General features: G+C 44.5%; 1 protein-coding gene across 1 annotated transcript in view; it reads right to left on the reverse strand.

Annotated features, from left to right (window-relative positions):
• The window catches only part of LOC146186219 (uncharacterized), a 224,327-nt gene extending 198,235 nt beyond the window's left edge, over window positions 1–26,092 (reverse strand). Inside the window, exon 1 of the mRNA XM_084608004.1 lies at window positions 25,608–26,092. The gene's annotated coding sequence lies outside the window, so the exon portion shown is untranslated. The remainder of the gene's footprint in view (window positions 1–25,607) is intronic.
• Window positions 26,093–26,681: the final 589 nt, after the last annotated feature.

The raw sequence follows: 26,681 nt of genomic DNA on the forward strand, positions 1-26,681 counted from the left end.
AAGCTGGCCTTTCTGTAACGTCAAACGCTGCTCATGGATTCGCAAGAACAATGCAATAGGCGTAACAGCTCCTATTTCAGATGTTTACTGATTGTGTTGTGCTAAGATCGTGAATGTTCAGCAATGACACAAATATTGACGGCTTCAGAAGCACTGGCGGGAGTGCGGACTATACCATCACTAAAATGTTGCCGATGAACTGTCACCTTCAGTACATGTGCACGAAAAAGATAGGAAACTCGACTTGCGCCACATTTATAATATGACATAGCCCACGGTTTCCTGTAGAAAACCCTATAGCATGTGCGATGGTAGCAGAATGCTCTTATCCTTTTTTTTTCTGAAGGCATCCAAAAACGCAGTCGCATCTCAGTTACAGATGTTATAGCGTCATTTATATGGCATGGCAGCAAACAGTTTTTGAGTGATTGCTCTACTGAACACAAAAGCAGTTTCATGTCGTCCTGGTCATCGACTTTCAGCTAAGCTGAAAGCAAAACCTCCAAATTTAAAGTACCATACCATCAATGTATACCCATGACCTTGACCTTTAGCTCGGACATTGCTCTGGCAGGTAATAGTTAGCAGGTGATATAGCCGAACACCCATTCTTCAAGTTTTTATAAAACGACGGTACTACATGTTGGCAAGAAGCTTGCAGGAGCTCCTACATCGGGTTGCCATTTCTCGGATGCCGATTAAGATGCGATATTCCTAAGCCACGGAGGCTGGTTCTTACTTGTCGGTTAACTCGTAAATGGGGGCTCTGTATCTGTCGGGTGCCGTTTACAAAAGAGCTGCCGAGCTTATGCCGAGCTTTTAGTGAGTCGGGAACCTAGCGTGTCAGATCGTGAAGCTCGAAGTGGCGCTAAGTATCACCACCATAACCAAATATTGGCGAAAGCAGGTCACCTAGTAGATATAGACCAGCAATGTGTTTACAAAAAAGGGGGCTCTCGCGAAGCCGAAGCAAGCCGGGGGTAAAAAATAGGCTAGGCGCCCATAGGAATACACGGAAGCGACAATTTTCAAAACATTTCTCATATTTAGAGGAACTCAGTGATCTATTTTTGGCGCAGATCAACCATGAACGCTCTGGAATTGATCATGAAAGTACAAAACGTCATTTCAAAAGAGCAGTATGTCTAAAACATCGCGAAACGTACTGGTGAGCTATAGTTGGGAGCATTTAGGGGTCAGGAGTTGGGTAGAAACCCATATAAACACACCTTAGTTACCGCAATATTTTGTACAATGCGTTATACTGGCCACACTCTCGCTAGCTTCGCGTGATTCTCCGGCGACCGTACTGCGCATGCACGAGCAGCGAATGACGTCACTGCGCGCAGCTGGCGAGCCTCGCCGCGGCCGCTCGCCGCAACTGCAAAGAGCCGGGTGACGTCCGGAGTAGGGTGACGTTACTCCATCGGTGCCGCCACTTGAGCAGGAGCGGTGCGCGCTACTGCGCATGTGCGAGAGGATAGTGTCCCGCGTATAAATGTGAAACCGGGACCGAGATGTTGTGAAGTTTTCCCCTGATGGGGCTGGGGAAGGTAGTTCACCGCCGCTTGCGGCCAGGGCTAGCCTGCCACCGAATTTTTATCTGTTGTAGGTCGTCATTGCACCCGCCACCGCTTCGGTGGTGGACGACGGCTATTGCTGCGGCGCGCGTCTTTCTTTCCCTCTTCCTTTTCTTTCTTCTCTATTTTCTCTTCTGTCTGCACGAGGCAGCGGAGGTGGCCAACAACAGTAGTCTAGGTGGTGTTGAGGTGGCTCAGCTACAGAGCCAGTAGCAGGCCCGGGCATTTTCTTTTCCTTCTTCCTACAGCCACAACAACAACAACAAGCCTAGCACGGAGTTCTCCATAGAGAGCGATGTTAAAGAATGTCGGACCTTTGATAAGCTGCACAAGAGAGTGGAAAATCTCAACTCGTCGGACCGCGGACCCGTCGGACCCCTGGCGGAGGCACCGTAACAAAAAGAGGAACGCCTAGCCAAGAGACTTCAGGAAGCGGAGCGGCGTGCCCTGGCCTCGAAGCCAGGACAACGTAAAGAAACACAGAGAAGCGCCCAAGAGGCGTCGCCTAAATGCAGAGCGCAATAATAATAATAATAATAATAATAATAATAATAATAATAATAATAATAATAATAATAATAATAATAATAATAATAATAATAATAATAATAATAATAATAATAATAATAATAATAATAATAATAATAATAATAAATTGGTTCACAGGAAAGGAAAGGCGCAGTATCTGTCACACGTCTGTAGACAACTGACCCGCGCTGTAATGAAAGGGAGGAAGCCGAGAGAGAAAGGGGAAAGAGAGACAGAGGAGCCGTAGTGGAGGGCTAGGCAGTAATTTAAACCACCTGGAGCTTTAACGTGCACTGACATCACATAGCACACGGATATCTCTCCGTTTCGCCTCGATCGAAACGCAGCCGCCAGAGAGCGTAAAAAACGTCACATAGGAGCAGCAAAGTGAGAATGAAAGTAAGAAGGCGAAGAGAGAAGCGGATACGCCGGAGCAGAGATAGGAAGGGCTTGAAAAACGATGATGCCAGACTGCTGAGCGTAATAGATGAAGCATAACTGCCGATATGGGACCCATGCAAGAGTTCAGACAACGGGAACCAACTGAAAAGAATCTGACTCTCATTGCTAAACATAGATGACCCCAACAAGCTTAGCCAGGGAAACGTACCTCTCGCCACGTATATCCTGGCATAGCTGAGCTAAGCCACTGCCATTTTGTTTTCTCATTTCGCAGCCCACCAACTTAGGCGGCCAGTCGTTAAAGATTGGCCAGCGCATTTAAGTGCATGAAAAAGTATGCAACGTCTTTTAGGAGGCAATCAATCTTTAAAACACCGCTAAAAATATGTAATGAAGCCACACATACTTTAGGTGTGCACGGGCTGACATTTTGAGGCGGAGCCCGGCCCGACACTGAAAAGACCTGAGACCGGCTCGGCCCGGCGCTCAGAGTAAACGCCCGGCCCGACATGCTATAATTGCATTCGATGTGATTACGAATAAAGAAATAATTACAGGATGATGAGTGTCTCAGATCTTGATGTGAATAATCACGTTTAATGCGACAATTTTTTAAAATATGTATAGAGGCACATCACATATATCAAACTGCCATCTTAACTTATGCAAAAACCACGAGTTATGCATTGGTGAAGGTTGGAGGCATTTGCGGCGCTTCTGGATTATGAATTATGTTCGTTCAAATAAAGTTTCTTTGCAAAAGTCTAATCTCGCCCTAGAGCTTTTCGATATATCTCCAGCCACCAGGTCTGCGAGAAAGGCGACTGCCGAAGAACGCTGCATTCAGGAAAGTTGAGCACAGTTTTTCTGACCACCAAATAGGCGCGCTACGCTCATGAATAAAGATGGAGTTATCAAAAGGCGCATGATTTTTCAGGCTATATATTATTGGGAAATCGCCCTTATTTACTGGTCTGAACAAAAGGCGGAAGAATAAAAACGCATATGTGAAACACGAGGTTGTCTTAAACCTGACAGTATACGTCATTTGTTTTTAAAGCCCGTCTTTTGAATAATTTGAAGTATTTTTATATGCCAGCTAGCACATTTTATTCACGTTTCGAAAATCTTTATTTGCATACCAGCCGTTAATATGTTCCTCGGTATGTTTTTTTCTTTTCTCGGCAAAAGTTTCCCCAGTGCTTCCACGTTTGAAAACGATATTGCAACATTTATCATGTTGTTGCCAGCCTAACTTAGCATCATGTTTTAAATACACCGTCATGTAAATTAGAAGTACAGAGCCCGCCTACTGCTGCAACCTTTGCCTACGGTCAGACAGTAGATGCACGCGTTCCTTGGTGAAAGGGATTTGCTTAATAGCTTACCTCCCATGGAGGTAGTTGAAGAAGTTAAGCGCAAATGTTACCTCTATTTGTGTTTTTTGCGCGTAAACCAATACCATTCTTCAGTATATAATTCCAGGTCATTTCACAACAGAGACAAGAGAATTCTATTTTTCTGCTCAGCACCTAGTCCTTTAGAATGCTAGCCCATATCCGCATTGTTATATTGATTTTTTATTGCCTCAGGGCATTAGAAGGACATGTGTTAGGTGATGAAGAAATGATTAAATTAATAGAAAAGGTTAGCGGATTTTATGAAGTCCAGGGGTAAAGGATGTTATATTTCCGACGTCGAGGCGAAGTATGAAGGCGGATTTCTCGGACAAAGAGCCCGTGCTATCTGATGCCGGAGTTTAGTACGTTTCAGTGCTGGGCAGTTCCACAGAAAGTGTTTAATTGTCGGCTAGAATAGTTGCGCCTTTGCATATCGGACACACTGGCTGAGAGAGAGAGAGAGAGAGTAATTTAATGAGAAGAAAGGTGAACAGGTCGGCCTCGGTAAAGAGACCCCGGCCTACTACTACACTGGAGAAGGGGGGAAGAGGAATTTAAAGGAGAGTTAAAGGAGTGGGGATATAAATTCCGCAAATAAGGCTTCGTCCGATTGAAGGCAGGACTGCGGGCAATCCCGACCAGGATCCTACGACGCCGAACCTCCTCTGCTCGGGTGAGTCCGCGAAGGAGGGTTACCGCAAACGGTAGGATAAGGGCACGTGTGCTGCGCCGGAGGAGTTCTTGTGACAAAAGGAGACTAGTATGGTCAAATTAAGGAGACGAAGCAATAATGAGCCTTAGGTCACGAGCCATGTCGCCAAATCTGCATAGCTTTGAGATGGCACATGGAATACACTTAAGGCGTATATAGACCACAGGATGCATGCTTCGAGCTGGTTCATGTCCTGACATACTACTGGTAAGCAGCTGACACCTCGGAGTAACCGCACTGCTTGAAGGGCGCACGTGCCAATTTTTTCTCGCGATATACTGGCTGTTTCAACAAGCATTTAAAACGTGTCTCAAAACAGGGTGTTTGAAGTAAAGAGCAGATGTTTTCAAGGAAACACACACCTATCCTGAGCAGACGTCGCTACCGTAGAAAATAATTCCAGTTACTAATTAACAAAAGGGTAATGTAATATTAACAATGCTTTAATGATTATGTTCTTTAACATTATTCTGCTTGATGTCAAAGGCAACTTCGTAGCCGCTGAAAACGTAACGCATCTTGACGGTTTTTCAAAACCAAAGAAAAAAGATTATAGTTTATACGTTTTAGTGCGTAGCGCACCAAAACTCGTCAGACATGAGTGAAGCGGTAGTGGAGGGCTCAACAAATGAAGGGAATGTCGCGGATTGCACCAAACTCGGGCGAAGTGGGAACTGAGTGTTCCAGGTTAGAAATACCGTAGCAAAGCAGTAGAAAACGCCTTTTCATGCTTTTAAAAACGTGCAAAAGCTTAATCTTTTCGGTGACTAACAACAAGCTGTTGCCATAAGTTTAGCACTGCAGAAATATAAACTTAACTTGATGATACTTGTTAATGAGTCCGTTACATTGTTTGATTCCTGCGAGTATAAATTTAATCAATTAAAAAAGTTATAGTTGACATGATTTATAATAATTTCAGCATATCTAAGAAGTGGTCGCTGAAACCCCGTTGCAGGTCACAGCTCTGAATGTTTGCATTGAGCATCCGCTTTTTAATATTAGATGTGTTACAACATATCGATCTTTTCGTCTATGTAAGAATGCTTTTTATATTGCAATAGAACTAAATATATTGGCTTCCACACTAATTCATCAGCGTTAAGGAAATAATTGGCGCAAGAAGCGTTGCAGTGATACGGTTGCAGTGAACTTGAATATACAATGTAGCGGACAGGAGGATTTCCTTGGGCTGCAGTCCCCTAAAATGAGGCACGAAGCGGCGGCGCTGCTGCGTTCGTCTGCAAACAGAATTAATAACTTCTGTTGCTCTGCATGCCTGGCGCATAAAAGAACGAATTATTTGATATAATAGTTTGCTATAACACGGCTATTTTGCACAGCGATAAAGACGTAATGAAAAATGGGTTTCGCCGTGAAATGCAGCCAAACTCTGTATGCCACTGTCCCGCTTTGGGTACATTTTGGAATAGGATCTTAGGTATACGCCGTTAAAAATACTGTTCTTTACATTCCAGCTTTTTATATTATGTATGAGTGCTTACATCACAGGCTCAATTATTACGCTGAGGCATGAGTTACTAGCACCAGTTATTGACTCTGAGATGCACATTTCCAGCCATCAAAGTTATTTAAATTCAAGGTGAACTTTGCTCATCACCTGAGGCTGATACTGTGAAATACACCTTTTCATATTTTTGTTATTAGGAGAAGCCTATGTATATTACTGATACCTCTATCCCTAATGGCCCAAGAAACGCTTCAAAAAACAGCCTAAATCAGCGTCAGTGAAGCGTACAACCGAGAACAAGTCTATAAAGAGTAACACTCTTTCATCGTGACACAATGAAAGCGGCATATGCTTAACTGCTGGCCGGATTTACATATATAATGAATAAGTAAAGCTTGAATCAAGGGCAGGAGACAGTGAACACGGGCATTATCTTGAACTAAACGGATTTCGGTGATGACGCGGAAACAAGCGTGAGCTAGCGTTAATGGCGAAAAGTTTAAATAATCATAAAATTGTTCAGTTGATCATGGTTTTTTAAGGTTCACACAATAAACCTACCATTAAAAATGTCAACCTGAATGATATTCGTATATTTCAAGATGATAATATCAGCAAAACAATCAGCCCCGTCCGAAGTGCTAGCTTCACCAAATAATAGTGCCGTAAAAGCACGATTCGTGCAACCGTGACAATTTACAAAACAGGCTTGAGTTGTCGTAAAATCGCGCTACATGATAGACAGGTGCACTTTAAGTGTAGGCGTAGGAAGTATGATAAATCATGCTAGACATAGCTACCTACGGTATCATTTTACATAACTACCCCACCGATCCCCACAAGAGTCTTGTTTCTATAACCGTTAATCTTTTCTTTCATTAAGGCGAAATCCTGTTTAGGCTCAAGGAGCGAAAATATGCGCGGGAACTGTGCGTGTGATCGGTGCTTGGGATATGTGCACTGATATGTCAGTGGCAAATAGCGGAGGCGTAAGGCGGGAGACTCGGAATTAAAACGACTGATGGTAATGAATAAAATAATATAATAAAGGTTCTGTATAAATGTTGCAAATAGACATCGATAAAGTTAAATACTAATGCCAATGAATAATATTGATGTTTAATAATAACTAAAGTGACTTGTAACGACCACAACTGATTGAAAATGAGAAAAAATGCTTAGCGATGGTATAACTCATGGTGACTATGAAATGACCAATATGTCAAACGACGACTTTTCAATGACCGCTACTGATCGAAATAAGTATAAATGCCTAGCTAATAGCAGTAAGGACTACAATAACAAAGCTTCACTTATCTTGACCACGAAACAACCTATATGTGACACGAAACTTGAAATAACCGCAGCTGATTGAAAATGAGTGAAAAAATTAGCTATGAATACTAATGACTACATTGACTAGGCCCGACTCATCATGACTACAAAACTAGGATTTCTACGAAGGCTTTCGCCGTTTTCCTCTTAATTGGCATCTAAAAGTTACCTACTCTCTAATGGTAGAAAACTGAAAGGCGACTGTTTATCTCTACGGCATCTTCTTTTTCTACTCACAAAATAGTTGTCATTACCCACCGATCAGAAACGCGCAGCTAGTGCCAGGTGTTGTTTATAATGCAGAAAGGCTGTACAGAGCACTCTCTCCTGCCGGCAGTGTTCCCTCGTGGACTGTCTTTTTGTTCTAAGAGAGAAGTTTAGTAATGCAGAAAATAGCCTGTGAAACTTCTTTGAAGTTTTACTTTCGGGATTTTTCTTTAGTTCTATGAATAAAACAGAGCTCCATACTGATCCTCACCTAATTATTTCCATTCCAAACCAAATCTAAGATTAAACACATGTCCTCAACCCGCCATTTGTTGTAGTAAATTGAGTAGAGAGGAACTATCGCAATAAAATGCATCTTATGCGGTTGGTTAAGGCGGCATTCACGCCGTTTTTCCCAAAGACTACAAAGCTACTCCTTAGTTGATCAGATCAGCGTCTCAGTAAGTGGAGGATATAATGCAATGCGGTAGAATTATGGGGAACTAGCAGTCGTTTCCCTGAAAAGTGAAGTTTTGCATCTGGGCCTTAAAACAATGCTTTACCTTCACTCACACTGACACTCCTAGGATTCTTCTAGCACAAAGTGCTATTCGGACATTTTGTGGGCAGGTGCAATGTGTGAAAGTAAAAACAAACATTTCTGATATAACGTTTTTTTTATGAAAAGAATGATGTCTTAGGCGAGCGAAGGATAACAATACCCACGGACGTGCACTTAAAGCCCCCGCACTATAATAAACCAGTGCAGCTTCATTTGCATCCAGACACCATTACCTCTATTTTTTAAGCCTACTCCATCAAGCACACCCGAATCAGCATAAACACTTTAAACATGTAGCCGAAGTATAATTGCACCAGCACGTCTTGAGCGGAGATCCTAATATACCGCACAAGGAAGCAATAGCGTCCGATGGCGTTTTCTGCTTCTGCGGGGTGCTCGGCACAGCTTGGTGCCTCATAGAATACGGCGAACGGATAAGCGAGGTTGCTCTCGCAATGAAATTGCACTCTGGGGCATTGTTCCCGGCTGAGCATCCGGTTGAACGCCGGGTTTTCTCAAAGTGTTGCGCGTTAGAGGCCGTTCGCGCCTAAAGACGACTTGCTGATTTCAGCGCAATGTGCAACCGCTTCCGATTTTCGCCTCCACAGCCAAGCTTACCAATAAGCACCGCAGACATACGCAGTACGCCGGGCCAGGCTAAGCGCATCCACGCTTGAGTAATCAACCCGAAGTTACGTAGATAGAGTGGGAATTTTTAGTCAATGAGGTTTACTTGTCACGCTTGCTGAGTTGGCCTTTATAAAGATGAGTTACACGAAGTGTGTTAGACCAACGGAAAAAGATTTTGGGAAACTCTGCGATCTGAAGGAATAGCCCTATGCCAGCAATGCCCGGCGAAACGAGTCGCTGTTGATGTGCAATTCAGAACACCAAATATATCAACCCTTCACTAGTTGGGTGTGGGCTGAGCCTAGCCAATATGTCATTTGAGCCGACATGATTTGCGGAAAGAAAAAGAAGCTGCAAGTTGATTACTTCTATTAATATGTGAAGCTTCTCGGTTTTGTTCGAACTTTAGAGATCAGAAATTTTAGCGTGACTTACATCATGCGGCTGCGACCTTGATGTCACTTTCAAAGGTTTGTAATTCTGCACGTGTGCAACAGGTTTATTAAGAAAAACGTTCCGAGCTGTAATTAGTCGACCTGCTCTTCCACACTCATGAAACTACAGAGAAGAACCAAGATACTTTGTTGGGCGAGTTGGTACTTATTGATTATTAATATAACCAGCGCGAACACGAAGACAAAGGACGAGATAAAAAAAAAGCCACAGTACAAGCACTGACTCACAACTAAGCCTAAGCCCTTTACTCCAAGGCCCAAAAAAAAAAAACATGAAGAAAACAAAACAGTCACGTGAAACAACCCCTGGGTTCACCTGCTGCGCAAAAATTCACTTAAAAAAGACACCTCTTTGCTTGAAAGAGCAAGAGAAGTCTTGCTGACACACTTATTGTCCGTTGAAATAAAATGCGATTCCACTATCTCTCTCGTCATCTTCTCTTTGTGGCGATACAAAATCCTAATCTTGTCAAACTTAGGAACGCACTTCTTCTTCTCCTTCTTCATTATTTCACATGACTGGCAATGTGATACCAGAAACGTTTTGTCCTTTCCACTTTCCAAGTTGTTCCGGTGTTCCTGTAATCTCTTATTAATACATCGTCCTGTTTGTCCTATATAACTGGCTCCACAAGAGAGTGGAAGCCTGTACACAACACCTGTCTTGCATCCAACATATGGGTTTCTATGTTTCACCCCACATTCTTGCTTCTTCGCTTCTCTTTCCCTTTGAATAGCCGGGCAGATCCTCTTCATCTTGAGCGAAGCGGTCAATGCGACGTCAATGCTATAGCTCTTGCCTACATTTTTGAGGCCATGCGAAAGTCTGTGCACAAACGGTACCACTGCAACCTTCCTCTTCCTCTCACCCATGCTGGGCAGGGATTTCAATCTGTGCGTTCTTTTAAGGTTCTTCAGTACCCGGCAACTGGCCTCAATAATAACTGACTCCCGATAACCGGCCTTTGCAATTCTCTTCACTTGTCTTTCAAAACTCTTGCCCATGCCGGAGTAACTAGATTTCTTCAACGCATTTAATAAGCATGGTTGATCATCCCATTCTTCACTAACTTGGAATGCCCCGAATTGGAGCTTAGCAACGGCTTCATCGATCTCGGGTTGTATTCCCAACAAACATGATCATCACCGAATTGAATCAATAGATCTAAATACTGTAACCGATCGTCCACTGGTTCTTCAACAGTAAATGCCAGCCCGGATCCACACTCTGTAAAAACATCCATAATGTCCTTCATTCGTTGATTGAATCCTTCACGGTCTGTGAATACTAAAAAGTCGTCAACATACCTGAAGGTGGAATAATGTAAGCCCTCCAAGTTATCCTTCAGGTGTATGTCCACGTACATTAAGAAGATGTCACTCAAGACCGGTGCAACACTCGACCCAATGCATACTCCAGCCTTCTGCGTATACAGCTTGTTCTTCCAGCCTACGAAGGTGGACTCCAGGTAGAACCTCAAAGGTTCAAGGAAACTTCCTACACTTACACCTGAGGCGTCAATGAAGTCATATTCATTATTTTCTTCAGTAATGCACATCTGAACACGCTTAAGGAGGCAGTCATGGGGGAGGCTATAATACAAATCCTTGACATCCATGCTGAAGCCAGGAATACAACAAGGGCTTCAGAGTTAGGTAGTCTTAGGGGGTCTGATAAAGTCAACGAGGTAAGGTGTTTCTGCAAATATTTGGACACCAGGTGCTGCCATGTGCTCTTCTCAGATACGATGGCTCTGAACGGAACATCTCGTTTATGGGTTTTTGCCGAAAAGAATACTTCCAAATGTAATTGCTTGCATTGTTTCACCTGTTCACGTATCCGTTCAAGCCCAAGATCATCTAGTAGAGCCATAGCCCTCTGTTTTATCATGGTCGCTTTCATAGGAAACCTTTTGAAATTCTTCTCAACAGCAGCCTCGGCTTTTTCTTGAAATTGATTCTCAGAAAAAATAGTAAAATACCCTTCTTTATCTGATAGTATAACTCTGAGGTCTCTTGAGGCCATCCATTTTGCAATATAGTTAATAGGGCACTGTTTCCCCTTTTATCCTTCTTTTGTGTGCTCTAACACTTCCAAACACTCATGGATGCACCGCGACCTATCAGAATCTTCAACTCTATTTGCGATACAGCGTGACATGGTCACCTGTTCAGCCTCATCAACTCTAGGCTCAAAAGCATGCTTAGGACCCAGCTTCAGCATCTTATCAATATCTACAGGTATCTCTTCATCTGCGAAATTCAATACCTTGCCTTGCTGATCTTTGTTCATCTTCTTTTTTCGTGGAAGCCGAGGTAGAACAACCTTCCAAAGAAATTCCGTCAATCTTTCACTCAGGGCACTCCACTCTGTGTACTTGCGCCACGCACGCTGCTTGCTATACATGCACTCACACACGAGTCGTAGACAATCCTTGAAGTGGCGGGCTTGCCTCCACATCTCAGACACCATTATACGGCAGAGTCTCCTGCAATGACCAGTAGACGGCCTCAGGAACCCAAAGGTCTTCAGGAATTCCGGAGGCACTGTGCCGAGCTCGAGGTACCAAGAGGCCTTTCTTGCTTGGCAGACACAAACGGCAATGGCAGGCGCTAACACCTCAGGGTCATTAAACAAAAGGTTCTGTAGGACACACGAATAGCCCGTTGCACAAGAAATATGGCTTACCAAGATACTTTGTTGGGCGAGTTAGTACTTATTCAATATTAATATAAACAGCGGGAACACGAAGACAAAGGACGAGATAAAAGAAAGCCACCGTACAAGCGCTGACTCACAACTAAGCCTAAGCCCTTTACTCCAAGGCCCAGAAAAAACAAACATGAAGAAAACGAAACAGTCACGTGAAATAACCCCTGGGTTAACCTGCTGCGCAAAAATTTATTTAAAAAAGACACCTCTTTGCTTGAAAGAGCAAGAGAAGTCTTGGTGACAAAGTTCCGGGCGATCGCTCCAATGCACACATAACCTGTTGAATATAATATTAGGATTTATTCATGCTGCTTTTCAGATCATTCCATCTTTCTTAAGAAGGCAAAATCAAGTGGAAAGCACCTTTTATGCTCATCTTGCATTTTGTTGAACTCCTGTTCAAGAAAATTCCTCCTCAAATCTAATTGCGTTGAAGCGTAGAAGTATGCAAAGCCTTGTATAGGCGGCCTGCCCTCCTACTCCCTAATGTTTACTTAAGGCGATGTTTGAAGCCTGTCACAAGAGCTTCAAGAAAGCAAATGTAAGTAATGTTCTCCTCAGCAGAAAGAGACAACTCTGCTGCTGTCATCGCAATGATGGGCTCCTAACGGGGTGGGGGAAGCCGAAGTTTCCCAGATCTGCGAACGTAACTTCATAGAGAATGTAGATTTACATCGCTGGAGCGGGATAAAAAGCAAAGAGAAAAGCCGAAATTTTGATGACTGTCTGTGTTCTAAAGACGCGTTCAGGTTCCTTCGAAGAGTAGAAGGCGTCTGTAGAATATTTGATTCTAAAAAAGGGCTCTTTAACTCGAATCTGGCTGGTCAGGTTTGAAACTCAATTTCCGTCTTTCAGTGGAGAAGTGGCTACTCAAGAAGAGGGGACCTCATAGGACGAAGACCTCGACCTGTGCAGCAAACTGTATCGTCAGAACTTGCAGTCGTTTATGCATGTTATAAGGCCAACAAAGGCAATAATAGTAAAACAGAAGCAAAAAAGGGGATTTTATCACCGAAGCAAAAAATTATACTCCCAAAAAAATTTTGTACCCCTGTTACAATATTAGAGAAGGTTTCTGGAGCTGAAAATGAAGTTCCCATCGTATACAATCTAGAGAAACGCACGCAGGTATACTTGCATTACTGAAATGCCAGCTACATGTGCGTATACAATCTATGGTTGGTTGGTTTCTGGGGTTTAACGTCCCAAAGCGACTTGGGCTATGAGAGACGCCGTAGTGGAGGACTCCGGTAATTTCGACCACCTGGGGTTTTTTAACGTGCACTGACATCGCACAGCACACGGGCGCCTTGCTTTTCGCCTCCATCGAAAAGCGGCCGCCGAGGCCGGGATTCGATCCCGCGTACTTGGGAACAGTAGTCGAGCGCCGTAACCACTACGGCACCACGGCGGGTGTATACAATCTACGATTGTGCAAGATATGGTAATGGGCTTATGTTAAAAGGACATCAGCATTACATAGATAAATAACGTTCTTATTATCTGAAACCTAGATATCAGAAAAAAAAGACATCTGTCAAGCAAAAGAAGGAAAAGAGATATACTCTCCTTAAAAATGGAGGTCTCAGCGCCGTATTGTATCAAGCTATAAAAAGATTATATATATATATATATATATATATATATATATATATATTGAGAGAGAGAGAGGAAATGAGGATGCTCGTTATAATACATGAAGCAAAGAAGCCAACAGTGTCGGCGAGGCCAACGTGCCCACCATCGGCACGTTGTTTTTCCTTGTACTTTGTGTTTAATTATATTTCCCCTAAACAGATTACATTACTAATTTATGTGATTATCGAAGTAAATATTAAAAAGAAAGGTGAAGTACAATCCCCAATGCTTTCCTTGGCCTCGCTGACTGTTGGCTTCTTGCCTTCTTTTATATATATATATATAGGGGAAATGAAGGTGCTCGTTATAATACATGAAGGAAAGAAGCCAACAGTCGGCCAGGCCAAGGAAAGCGTTGGGGATGGTACTTTGTCCTTTTTTTTATATTTACTTGAATAGTCACAGAAATTAGTAATGTAATCTGTTTAGGGGAAAGATAATTAGACACAAAGAAAAAACAACGTGCCTACGAATAACGCGTCCGGTGCTCTTCCAACTGAGCTACATCGGCCGCTGTCCCCCCTGCTACTTTCTTGGGTATTTATGTTGTCTGTATACGAACCTTGAGAGTGTTCACCAGCGCCACCCTCAGCCATAGCGGCGGACGTGGGACGTCCTTTGTAACCGCCAGCGTCACGTAGAACGTGATCAAGAGCGAGGGCGAAAGCTGTGCTAGAACCCTCTTACGCTACCTATGGCTTCAAGACTGCCAGAAACGAGACCCCCGTAAGCTACAAGCAGATCAATCAAGGGGAAATGAGGGTGCTCGTTATAATACATGAAGGAAAGAAGCCAACAGTTGGCGAGGCCAAGGAAAGCGTTGGGGATGGTACTTTGTCTTTTTTTTATGTTTACTTGAATAGTCACAGAAATTAGTAATGTAATCTGTTTAGGGGAAAGATAATTAGACACAAAGTAGAAGAAAAAACCACGTGCCGATGGTGGGATCCGAACCCACTACCTCCGAACAACGCGTCCGGTGCTCTTCCAACTGAGCTACATCGGCCGCTGTCCCCCCTGCTACTTTCTTGGGTATTTATGTTGTCTGTATACGAACCTTGAGAGTGTTGACCAGCGCCACCCTCAGCCATAGCGGCGGACGTGGGACGTCCTTTGTAACCGCCAGCGTCACGTAGAACGTGATCAAGAGCGAGGGCGAAAGCTGTGCTAGAACCCTCTTACGCTACCTATGGCTTCAAGACTGCCAGAACCGAGACCCCCGTAAGCTACAAGCAGATCAATCAAGGGGAAATGAGAGTGCTCGTTATAATACATGAAGAAAAGAAGCCAACAGTCGGCGAGGCCAAGGAAAGCGTTGGGGATGGTACTTTGTCTTTTTTTTATGTTTACTTGAATAGTCACAGAAATTAGTAATGCAATCTGTTTAGGGGAAATATAATTAGACACAAAGTAGAAGAAAAAACAACGTGATGGTGGGATCCGAACCCACGACCTCCGAATAACGCGTCCGGTGCTCTTCCAACTGAGCTACATCGGCCGCTGTCCCCCCTGCTACTTTCTTGGGTATTTATGTTGTCTGTATACGAACCTTGAGAGTGTTCACCAGCGCCACCCTCAGCCATAGCGGCGGACGTGGGACGTCCTTTGTAACCGCCAGCGTCACGTAGAACGTGATCAAGAGCGAGGGCGAAAGCTGTGCTAGAACCCTCTTACGCTACCTATGGCTTCAAGACTGCCAGAACCGAGACCCCCGTAAGCTACAAGCAGATCAATCAAGGGGAAATGAGGGTGCTCGTTATAATACATGAAGGAAAGAAGCCAACAGTTGGCGAGGCCAAGGAAAGCGTTGGGGATGGTACTTTGTCTTTTTTTTATGTTTACTTGAATAGTCACAGAAATTAGTAATGTAATCTGTTTAGGGGAAAGATAATTAGACACAAAGTAGAAGAAAAAACCACGTGCCGATGGTGGGATCCGAACCCACGACCTCCGAATAACGCGTCCGGTGCTCTTCCAACTGAGCTACATCGGCCGCTGTCCCGCCTGCTACTTTCTTGGGTATTTATGTTGTCTGTATACTAACCTTGAGAGTGTTCACCAGCGCCACCCTCAGCCATAGCGGCGGACGTGGGACGTCCTTTGTAACCGCCAGCGTCACGTAGAACGTGATCAAGGGCGAGGGCGAAAGCTGTGCTAGAACCCTCTTACGCTACCTATGGCTTCAAGACTGCCAGAACCGAGACCCCCGTAAGCTACAAGCAGATCAATCAAGGGGAAATGAGGGTGCTCGTTATAATACATGAAGGAAAGAAGCCAACAGTCGGCGAGGCCAAGGAAAGCGTTGGGGATGGTACTTTGTCTTTTTTTTATGTTTACTTGAATAGTCACAGGAATTAGTAATGTAATCTGTTTAGGGGAAAGATAATTAGACACAAAGTAGAAGAAAAAACAACGTGCCGATGGTGGGATCCGAATCCCCAATGTCGCATTTCTCTTACCAAAAGCAAAAGCACGAAACTTTACAAACGAGCCAAGCGCAGGAATAACATTCGTGATTGATAGCCTCCTCTTTCAATTTTGTGAAGGTGTAGCAACTTATGCCATTGGCGGTTTCAAAGCAACTGCACTAGAATGCATCTTTCTATTGACCATAAGTCTTGAGAGATTGCAGTGCGCAGTAAAACTTCTAATTTGTTTATATATAGACTCTGTATTACCCTGGAAATTGATTTCTGTAAAAACATTTGTCACTTAATTTTGGGAGCAATTTTTTTGAATAAAATAGAAGCTACTAGTCGTTCAAGAACAAACAATATCTTTATTAGACATCTCATTTGGGGACATGCCGACTGCCTAAACTTGTGCATATTCTATTTTATTATTTATGGCACAAGAGCGGACTTTAATTTATCTGAAACGATATCAGCGAGCTTAATTTAACGGCAGTTTTGAAATCCGCGCAAATAGCTACAGGGATGTCAAATTTGGTACGAGTATATGCATAAATATACATAACGAAAACAGGTTTGACCGCTGTGTCGACGGTTACTTATTTGTACTGAAATAAACAAACCCCGTTCACTATCTATCAACATTTCCGAATGTGCTGGCCGTGAACATTTTATTCTTTTCTAACCAACATATATGCAAGTCTGTCAGGCACTGTCTTATTACGAAACATTTCAGTGGCTTATTTATTTCGACGGTTGGATAAGCCATGGCAGTACCATGCGGCTCCAAGTAATTTATTTCTCAAAACTCCTCCAATATTGGTCCGTTAGGTATCGATCATATGCACAGAAGACTAAATCGAACCATTAACCTGCTTGTCCTATTACGTTCACCTTGCACAGGGAGCCCACAGGGTCTTGTTATTCATGGTGTTCGAACTGTCGTTTTATGTTCGGCGTGTTCAAGAGTGACAATAGTATGTGCGCATGCTTTGTCGTGAGGAAGACGTGGGTGGTATTCAGGGTGTGAGCGCTGACAGAGTGTTAATAAAGTAGTCAAGATATTGACATAATTAGCGCATACTTTAATACCAAACGTTTTATTGGTCCATGAGCAAGGTTCTCTTTTAATTTTGAGGTTTTTACGACCTGATGAGCGCGCTGCGTAAAGTACAGGCATTGCGTATGGTTCTGCTTGAAAGAAAAGAGAAGGGGTTAGTGGACCTCTTCTAGCGGAGGCTGTCTGCGCCAATCCAATATCGGCCGATCCACGTGCATGGCGTGTGAAATATCGAAATTCCACCTTCTTTGCCTGTAGTCGCTCATCTTGGCCTTCGTGTCCGGAGGTCCGCATAGTTGACGGCTTCTCAAATTTTGTCCGGAGTGAATTACTGGCTGCCTTTCTATGCCGCGCTTGTCAGAAGAGCCGCGCGTCAGCAAACTAGAACGCTCTGTATTTGTCACGATCTGCCGAAGTGAAGACAGTTATTGTTGTTTGATGGCACGCACGTTTGACAGCAGCGCTAGTCATGCAAGCACTATATGGCGATGCTCCAGCTGGCATGAAAGGCGATCTGGACGTATAATACAGTGGGAAGGAACGAAAGATCAATTTGGGTCGCTAAATACGCTGGCATTCGGTCGTAAATTGAATAAGAAAAAAAGAAGCATGGGAAGGATACAAGCCGAATACAAACACAAATATCCAAATAAATAAAAAAATGCCATCCCACGAGAAGGAATCAGCCGCCTTTCCGTTGAAAACAGGGAAGAAATTTAACTGAGAAAGAATAAGGAGAGAAGAAGGAACTATATAAAGTGGTAGAGTGCCGCGGTGCTGACATAATTGTAATGCCATGTCGTGCCTTTTAAAAGTGAGGGAGAGTTCCAACAACCCATCCCTTCAATTTGATATAAGTATAAGAGGAATACATTGTTTATCATTGTCCCCTAGGTTCACTTATTATCATCTACGTTTATTTTTATTCAGCGGCGAGAATAAAGTTTGCGGGAACATGTAGCTAGTTCGTACGGAATACTGGTGGTAGTGCGAAACTAATTTTATTCCCGGAAGGCCAGTGATTGCCCTCAATTTCTGATCAAAACCGCGGGTTTCCAATTTTCTCATTCTGTACTCAGTCCTAAACTATAAAGTGCAGGTTTTGAAGAATGGTTGATAATTGCACAGTTCAGTTCAGTCGTTCAGTCGTGTCCGACTCTTCGTGACCCTACTGACCATGTCACGCCACGCTTTCCGGTCTCTCACTATCTTCCTAACATCACATAACTTCATCTGCAGTGCCTCGAGGATGCCATCTAACCATCGCGTTCGCTGCCTACCCCTTCTCCGGCGACCCTCAACCTTTCCCAACATCAAATCTTTCTCCAGCGACTAACCAAAGTAACTGAGCTTTAACTTTAGAATTTGACCCTCCAATGAGCAGTCAGGGTTTATGGTCGACAATATTGACTGATTTGATCTTCTGGCAGTCCAAGGAACTCTCAAGAGCCTTCGCCAGCACCACAATTCAAACGCGTCTATTCTTCGGCGGTCAGCCTTTTTCACAGTCCAACTCTCGCATCCATACATCACAACTGGAAAGACCATAGCACGAGTTATACGGATCTTGGTTGGCAGACTTACACACACGTTCACTAATCGCAGTTGTAAAATCTGTGCTCTACCGAGCAATAACAGGACAGATAAATTCGACTCTGGATTCTGAAAAATAAATTTCACTATGGAGCAAAAATTGGCGCTGAGAGAACCGAGCTACAAGGCTAAAGTCGTGATCCTGTCCTGCCCTGAAGCATATTTGTCTGCACGTTAAAGTACCGTGTAAGTATTTTTAGTGTTCCCTTTTAGCATGTCACTATAGTGAAACTGCAGTAAAAACAATTAATCACAATACTTACTACTGCATGAAATAGGCACCAATATCTTGGACTCTTGTTCAAAAAAAATAAAAAAAAAGTCCACTTGTATTATCTAAATACCTATATCCAAAACTATTTACGTACGGTAAAACCATGGAGATAAAGAAGGGGCTCACTGTCACATGTCATGTGCACCCCACCAGCTGACTGTTCAGAAAGTGCCCTGCACTACGGTGTCTCACATAGCTTGAGTAGCTCTAGGACGATAAACACCATAAACCAACTGACCAAACCCAGAAGATTAAAATTCTCCGGCGTAGTTTATAAGGTGGATTATGTACCAAAGATTCGGAAAAATAAATGCTAAAATTGACTTCTAGTAATTAAGACCGGATGTCTTCCGGGTTCTATTTTAATCCCAGTGAGATATTCAGAACTGCAATTTGAAGGTAAAGAGTATAATGAAAACGACACTTGCTTCACTAATGAGTGGGTCGATGGCTTGACGATGCTGAGAATACCTTAAGAGGATGACGCACGCCGGGAAAAGCGCTCGTAAAATATGCTCGCACTTGAAGAGGTAGCCGTAAGCTAAGCTGCATGCTGTGCACACTTATTAAAAGCATCGTGCAGTAGTCTTTGGCCATCGCGACGTAAGGGTAAGTTAACTCACTGGATATGACGAGCAGACATTATAGAGAAGGCGCCCTTTTTAATTAGAATGAAGGCAGATCGTCTAATTGCGTTCTTCTCGTCTCGGCAGCTCACTTGTCTTATTTTCTCACGGCTCTTATAACTTCTCCTACACCACTTTTACATTTTTTTACTTTAACTTCAGAATATGGAGAAGAGCGGGGTAAATATTATTCCAGCAGGCTTTGTGTCTACAAAAGTGAAACCTCGCTTATGCTTATTAATGCCATATGTCTTGAAGATATAATCCAGCATATCAACTGTTGGTTCTGAAGCTGGAGCTTTAAAAAATGTCAACAATCTTCTTTCTTTTCTCTTCTGTGTTCCTTGACCTTTTGAATGGTATTAGGCGTAATTAGTAGTACTAGCCTGTCCCATGAGGTAGGTGCAGGTAATATAGTATAAAAAGGATTCACGTACACCCTGTTTGAATACAGGATAAAAAGGAATGACGTATACCCTGCTTCCTGTTCACAAAGCGAAGAAACGTTTTGGTTGAAACAAACTGTCGTTGGAAAGAGTCGCTCGACCATAGTACCAAAATTCGTAATGAAATACCGAAGCCATCGCCGTGGCATTATTTGCTTTACTATGTTTTTCAAGCCGCCCATAAATTAGTTTTTTTATATGCAGGAGCTAGAATAGTTGTTAAGGAATTCTAATCTCGGATTGTTGGAAGGAAGGATGAAATTTTCAATTCACTGCGTAACTAAGAGTCTCCAGTGCGTAGCATGTTGTTCTACGGCTTAAAGAAATTAATGAAGATGGTGAAAATCTGTTCGTTTCTCCTAATTAATCCCTTAAAACAAAAAATGCGTTCAAAATAAAGCAATTTTGTCCGCTTTGCGATCGTTAGAGGACCCGCTCTACACAGATGTGTTGCTGACGGACCAGAACAGCGACCCCTGTTAGATATACACCAATGTTCCACATCGCAAGTTGCTTGCAGCACACCTGTCTCCTCTAATCAAGGCTGTTGGGGAATGAGAAATATTATCTATATTGTATGAGTGGTGATGAGCTGTTTTTTATATAATACAGCTAGATTTAGGAACATATTCAAGCATTTTTTCTTTGGAAAGTAAAATGGCCGTTGCACACAAGTACAACCAAGTAATCAATCAGCACAGGAAGACCAACCCAACACTGCACTATGGAGGGTTGCTACAAAGTGGCGCGCCGCCATTCGAGAAAACACCGTCGGCAAAGTTTGAGCTCGTCCTTTCTAATTTACACTGATGAAGCTACTAGGTATATATGACGGATGTGGTGAAACACAGAAACGCAGTGCGCGCGGTTCTTATTGACCCAGACCAGCGATGGCAGCGACTTGATAAACGGAAGCCTTAATAAACCGTTTTCGTGGCCAACTGGTAGAACCTTCTTGTACTTGATCATATACTAATAAGAAGCCAAGAAATATTTCCGTCGCTACACTTTTGCAATCGCTACTTGACTGCTGTGTCTCCTCGGATCAAACAACTGCGTCAGCGGCTGATGATCAGTCAGTATTTCGAACTGCCTACCAAGCAAGTACCTGTGAAGCTTTTTAATGCCAAATAATATGTCTAAAGCTTCGCGCTAAATTTGTGCAAATTTTCTTTCGGTCGCTGTATACGTGCGGGACATGAAAGCGATCGGTCTCTCGTCGTGACCCTCAGTATGTGCGAGCACCGCTCCAAGGCCATAGGCCGATGCGTCACACGTCAGGTTGAGCGGTTTGTTTCCATTGTGCAGAGCTAGCACTGAATCCTGCTTAGTAGTAACTTGCATTTCTGAAAGCTGCTCTCAAACTTTTGTCCACTCCCACAAACAATCTTCTCCGAGCAGCTTGTAGAGTTGATATAAGGTCGTTGCTGTTTAAGAAAGGAACCTAGCGTAAAAATTCACCAGCCCTAGGAAAGCCTTTAGCTCGGAGACGCTAGTCGGTGTTGAAGCCTTCAATATGGCTTCTACTTTATCTTTCGTGGGATGAATGTCGACTGCGTCCATTTTGTGACCTAGGTAGCGGACGCAGTGTTTCAGAAATTGACATTTATCGGCGTTGGCATGTATTCCATGCGTTCATTGTCTCAGTTGCACCTGTTCAGTAAGTCTCAGGCACTCGTTTTCGGTCTTTCCTTTTATGAGGGCATCATCGAGATAGCACACCGTGCCCTCCAAGCCAACCAGTATCCGATCCATTACCATTTGGAAAATGGCAGGGGCGCTTGTGACACCAAACGGTAAACGCGCGAAGCGAAAAAGGCCGAGGTGTGTGTCTTAATCGTTAGCAACTCTTGCGAAGGACCACATTTCAAGTTGCAAGTACGCCTTCGATAAATCCAGTACACTGAAACAAGTCCCCCATGCAAATGGAGCAACACATCTTCCGGCAATGGCAGCAGGTAATGAGCTACGGTTATACAGAGGTTTAGGGGCACATGGTAGTCACCACATAGCCAGACTGCTTTTCCACACTCTTCAGAACTGCTGCAACAGGCATTGCCCGATAGCTTTCGCGTACCGAGTACAAAACACCTGCCGATTCCAATTCCTTAAACTCTTTTTCATCTTTGTCTTTCAGGGCGTAGTACGGCACTGGGCTGGCGTTACAGAGTACAAGTTGTACATCCCTGCTTTAAAACAATAGAGCCCACGAATTAGTTTATAGTTCGAATTGAGCCCGTGAATACGTCCTTATACTTGTCTGGCAGCCCTTCCTGTTAAGTGATTGCGTTCACTCTAAAGACCTGTGACCAGTTTAGGCGAATGCAATTCATCCAGTCTCTGCCAAGCAATGCCGGTACCGTGCGCCTTTATTCATTTGCAGCTACCACTAGCGCCAGTCGAAAAGAAGTGCCCTCATGATTTACAGCGACCCTGCCATTCAATGGCACACCTGAGCCGCTCTATGTCCGTAATCAAAATTGCACACGCTGATATGGCAGATGTCCAAAATGCTTCACAAATTCATATTTAGGAATAATAGATACCGCTGAGCCTGTTTCTATTTCCGTAGCCGCGGTTTTCCCGTTCACGTTCATGTCAACTTTGTACGGATGAATTCTTTCTCCGAGAGCGTACAATTCCAAACTAGACGCCTCTTCCCCAGTAAAATCGCTTTGCCTTGTGACACACATGCTAGCTAAATGTACAGAGGGCAAAATGCATGTCTAGAACGACCGAACTGCGTGCTCCGGGCCGCTCGGAGCTACGTGCGCGACATCTAGCGATAACGCCTGGTTCGAGACGGGCGGAGTGTCGGCATGCGCGACCAAGCTGATAGCACTGCCTGTCTTTTCGGGGCTGGCAGGCTGCTGCGGCTTTTCCTTTCTGCTTTAGTCGTCAGAAGCGCTGATGTGCGCTGCCAGTCTGCGAAAGCGCATACGCGGCGGAGCGCACGCCACTGGCTTCTCTTTTTTTTACTTTCTTTTTGTGCTCTATCAAAGCTCTGGCAGGGAGCATTTCACCGCATCATTCACACGCCGGTGTACTGCATCGTCATCCTAGCCGCGAGCCTTATATCAGTGATCGAGGTTTGGCAGGCTGCATTTGCCGGCAAATGCCAAAATCGGCATGCCATTACTGAAAGCATACTTGGACCTTAAGTGTGGCGTATACACAAGATCAGATATGCGATAACCTGAATAAAGTTTTCATCTCTACAAGTGAACAGACGAGATGCGGAAAGGCATCGACGATGGCGCCGCGACTCACAGTAGACGAAAGGAAAGCCATCACAGAGATGGGCCGGACAATGACCCAAAGAGCTATAGCTCAAGCTACTGGGCGCCCTTCAGCAACAGTCAACAGAGTACTGCAGGCATTCCACAAAGCAGGCCGACTTAAGGATGCTGCGCGCGGCCGGCCACCAAGAGCGACGACGGAAGAAGACTTGTTGTCGCAGGAGCAGCAGATAATCCGTACCTCAGCGCCAGGGAGCTTCGTGACATGTTCGCTTTGAACGCATCCACTCAGACAATCAGGAGCAGGCTTCATGCAGCAGGTGTGAAAAGTAGAATAGCTGCGCAGAAAACACAACTGAGACAAGCGGATCGGGACACGCGCCTGGAATTCGCGTCTGTGGTGGAAGACTGGACCCCAGACAATTGGAGAGCAGTCGTCTTCAGCGACGAAGCCACTTTTTGCACGCGCTGGGACCAGCAGAAGCGGGTGTGGCGGCCGGAAAAAGCACGGTAGGACTGTAGTCTGTTTCAATGTGCTCGCACGTCTGAGAATATACCCGGAGCTTTTTTTTTAGCCTGTCAAATTTATATTTTAAAACCAGTGAAAGATAGGTGAGTGCAGTCTGTGTTGTTAAACTGTATAGCACGGTGGGCATTATGTAGGCAATAGAGATGAAACACGCATAAAGAACTTAAATTAGTATATTTTATTTTCGGCTTCAGGGCGAAACAATAAAACGCAAAATTAAAGGTCGTGAATGCATAATGCGAGCTCAGTTCTTACGTTTTCGGAATCGGCAATGTTTTTTGAAGTATAGAACATCAAAATCACACTTTTAAATGTTCGTTAGGTTACCTTTTCTGCATGGCACACCCACAAAATTGTATCCTTAAGCTAAGATGTGGCGAATTTTAAAACAGCGTGTGTATTTTATCATATAAAAGATGTGTGATTGATTTCGGGTATTATACTGTGCGCTGCGACGCTATATTAAAAATCTACAATGCTGGAAAGCCAGCTTAACGAGCTCGCGAACGGACATTTTGACGCTCCATATTTTGGACCATAATGGGCTTCAATCTCTTTAATGCTTTGCACTGTCGTCGTTTCCAGTCCTTCACTGCTACCACATCAGGTATCATTAGCTCTGATGGCAATTTGATTCCTCTAATAAAACCGGATTTCCCTACCACCATGCAGGGACGAAGAAAAATACATTTGGAATGTGCGCAGCAGCGGTCGTGTTTCAGTCAGCATGTGGGGAGCCATCAGCTACGATGGACTAGGACCCCTGTACCGCATTCCTGGGCGTATGACGGCAGAAGTCTACGCGGAGGTGGCAGAAACGGTCCTCTTGCCTTATGTGCTTGATGGGCCGTTTCCGGATGGGCTCTATCACTTTCAACAAGATGGAGCTTCTGTGCACTCAGCCAAGACTGACCGAGACCTTTTTGAAAAGCTTGGCGTTATGACCGTTCCATTGCCTGCAAGAAGCCCTGATCTTAACATTATAGAAAACGTGTGGGGACAGATGAAGAAAAGCCTATCCAAGAAATCGGGACTCTCCAATTGCAATCCGGACGGGCTATGGGAAGCCATTGAAAATGAGTGGGGACACCTCCGCAATGACCGCGCTCTCGTCGACTCCCTCTACGAGTCACTGCCGAAGAGGATTGAGATCCCAAAGAAATCTGGGGGAGCCCCTATTCGCTATTAGTTTGTCCTCTCCATCCCCTAATAAACAGTAAACTTGTGGAAAAAAAGAACGTGAAATGAGAAGCCAGCAATCTGTTTTCTTTAATGACCAAAGAAGAACAGTGAAATAAAGACAAACCCGCCGCTTACACTTCGCGGCACCTTTAATACTAATTTGCCTTCCTGCAATTGCCGAAGAACGAAAACTGCCAAACCTCGATCACTGATATAAGGCTCGCGGCTAGGGTGACGATGCAGTTCACCGGCGAGTGAATGATACGGTGAAATGCTCCCTGCCAGAGCTTTGATAGTGCACAAAAAGAAAGCAAAAAAAAAAAGAGAAGCCAGTGGCGTGCGCTCCGCCGCGTATGCGCTTTCGCAGACTGGCAGCGCACATCAGCGCTTCTGACGACTGAAGCAGAAGGTAAAGCCGCAGCAGCCTGCGAGCCCCGAAAAGACAGGCAGTGCTATCGGCTTGGTCGCGCATGCCGATACTCCGCCCGTCTCGAACCAGGCGTTATCGCTAGATGTCGCGCACGTAGCTCCGAGCGGCCCGGAGCACGCAGTTCGGTCGTTCTAGATATGCATTTTGCCCTCTGTACTCTCCGAGAGCAATTGTAGCATATTACCTTGATGTGCCGACAGTCCTGCTTGTGGTGGTGACCCCCAAAACGAAAGCACGACGGTATCCTGTCCGTCAGCGGACACTTTCCTTGCGCTCGCCGTCCTACGTCGCCAATTGTGGCTGGTCGTCTACATGGTCCCTGCACTGTCGCCACATTTCCACCTGACCTCCTCCTCCGGTTCTCGTATCACGCTGGGTCCTGGTAGCATTTCCCTCACGTGGTTCTCAGCGGCTTGCATAGACGTGGTGATAACGCAAACTTTGTCCCACGTTACGCCCCTGTCGTCTTCAGCGGCCAGAAGCTTGTACCGAACCGCCTCGCTGCGCACACTCCCGACAAGTTGGTCCCTGAGTGCCTCAGACAAGAACGTTCCCAATGAGCAGTTTGTCGTGCGTTGCTTCAGTTCTACGATGAAGTCATCACCTGCCTGCCGGGATCCTTTTGTGCGTTTATGGAAGTTATACTGCTCTGTGATTATCGAACGCTTCGGCGTGTAATGGTTCGGAAGCGTTTGTTTTAATTCTTGATAAGTCTTCTTTTTGGCAGCGTACGGGAACATCAAGTTCCGTAAATTGGTATATGCGCAGTCACCCAGTATAGTGATAAGCACGCCCGTATTGCTTTGCTCGTCCAGCTTATTCACTCTCGTGAAGGCCTCGAATTGCTCAAAGTAGATAGCATGTTATCTGTCGCGGTGCAGACTTCCGACAGACGTCCAGTGAACGCTGTTAATTCTTGGGCGGCGTTCGTGACAGCTACTGGGGTTTTCTGCTTGAGCCAGGGCCAGCAGGTTCGTGGTATCCTCGTCGCTATTGTTAGAATGGAGAGCCGGTGGAAATGGGTTTATGGTCGAAGGATTGACGGTACACACAGAGAACACACCAAAGAAGGCGTCTCCCTACCTAAGCAGGCTATTTATTTCATTGTGGTGGCGCTGAAGTACAGATTACCGTGGTCCACGGCTGGTTAGATTATGCAGCAGATGTCACTGTCCTCAAGGAACGATGTAAACGTCACACATAGTCGCTTCTGCTGTGCATACGTTGGTCATGGGCCTACTAGCTTTCATATGTTACC

This window comes from Amblyomma maculatum, chromosome 6 (genome assembly GCF_055883805.1).
Source record: "Amblyomma maculatum isolate TAMU_Amacu chromosome 6, ASM5588380v1, whole genome shotgun sequence".
In the NCBI taxonomy this organism is placed as follows: Eukaryota; Metazoa; Arthropoda; class Arachnida; order Ixodida; family Ixodidae; genus Amblyomma; species Amblyomma maculatum.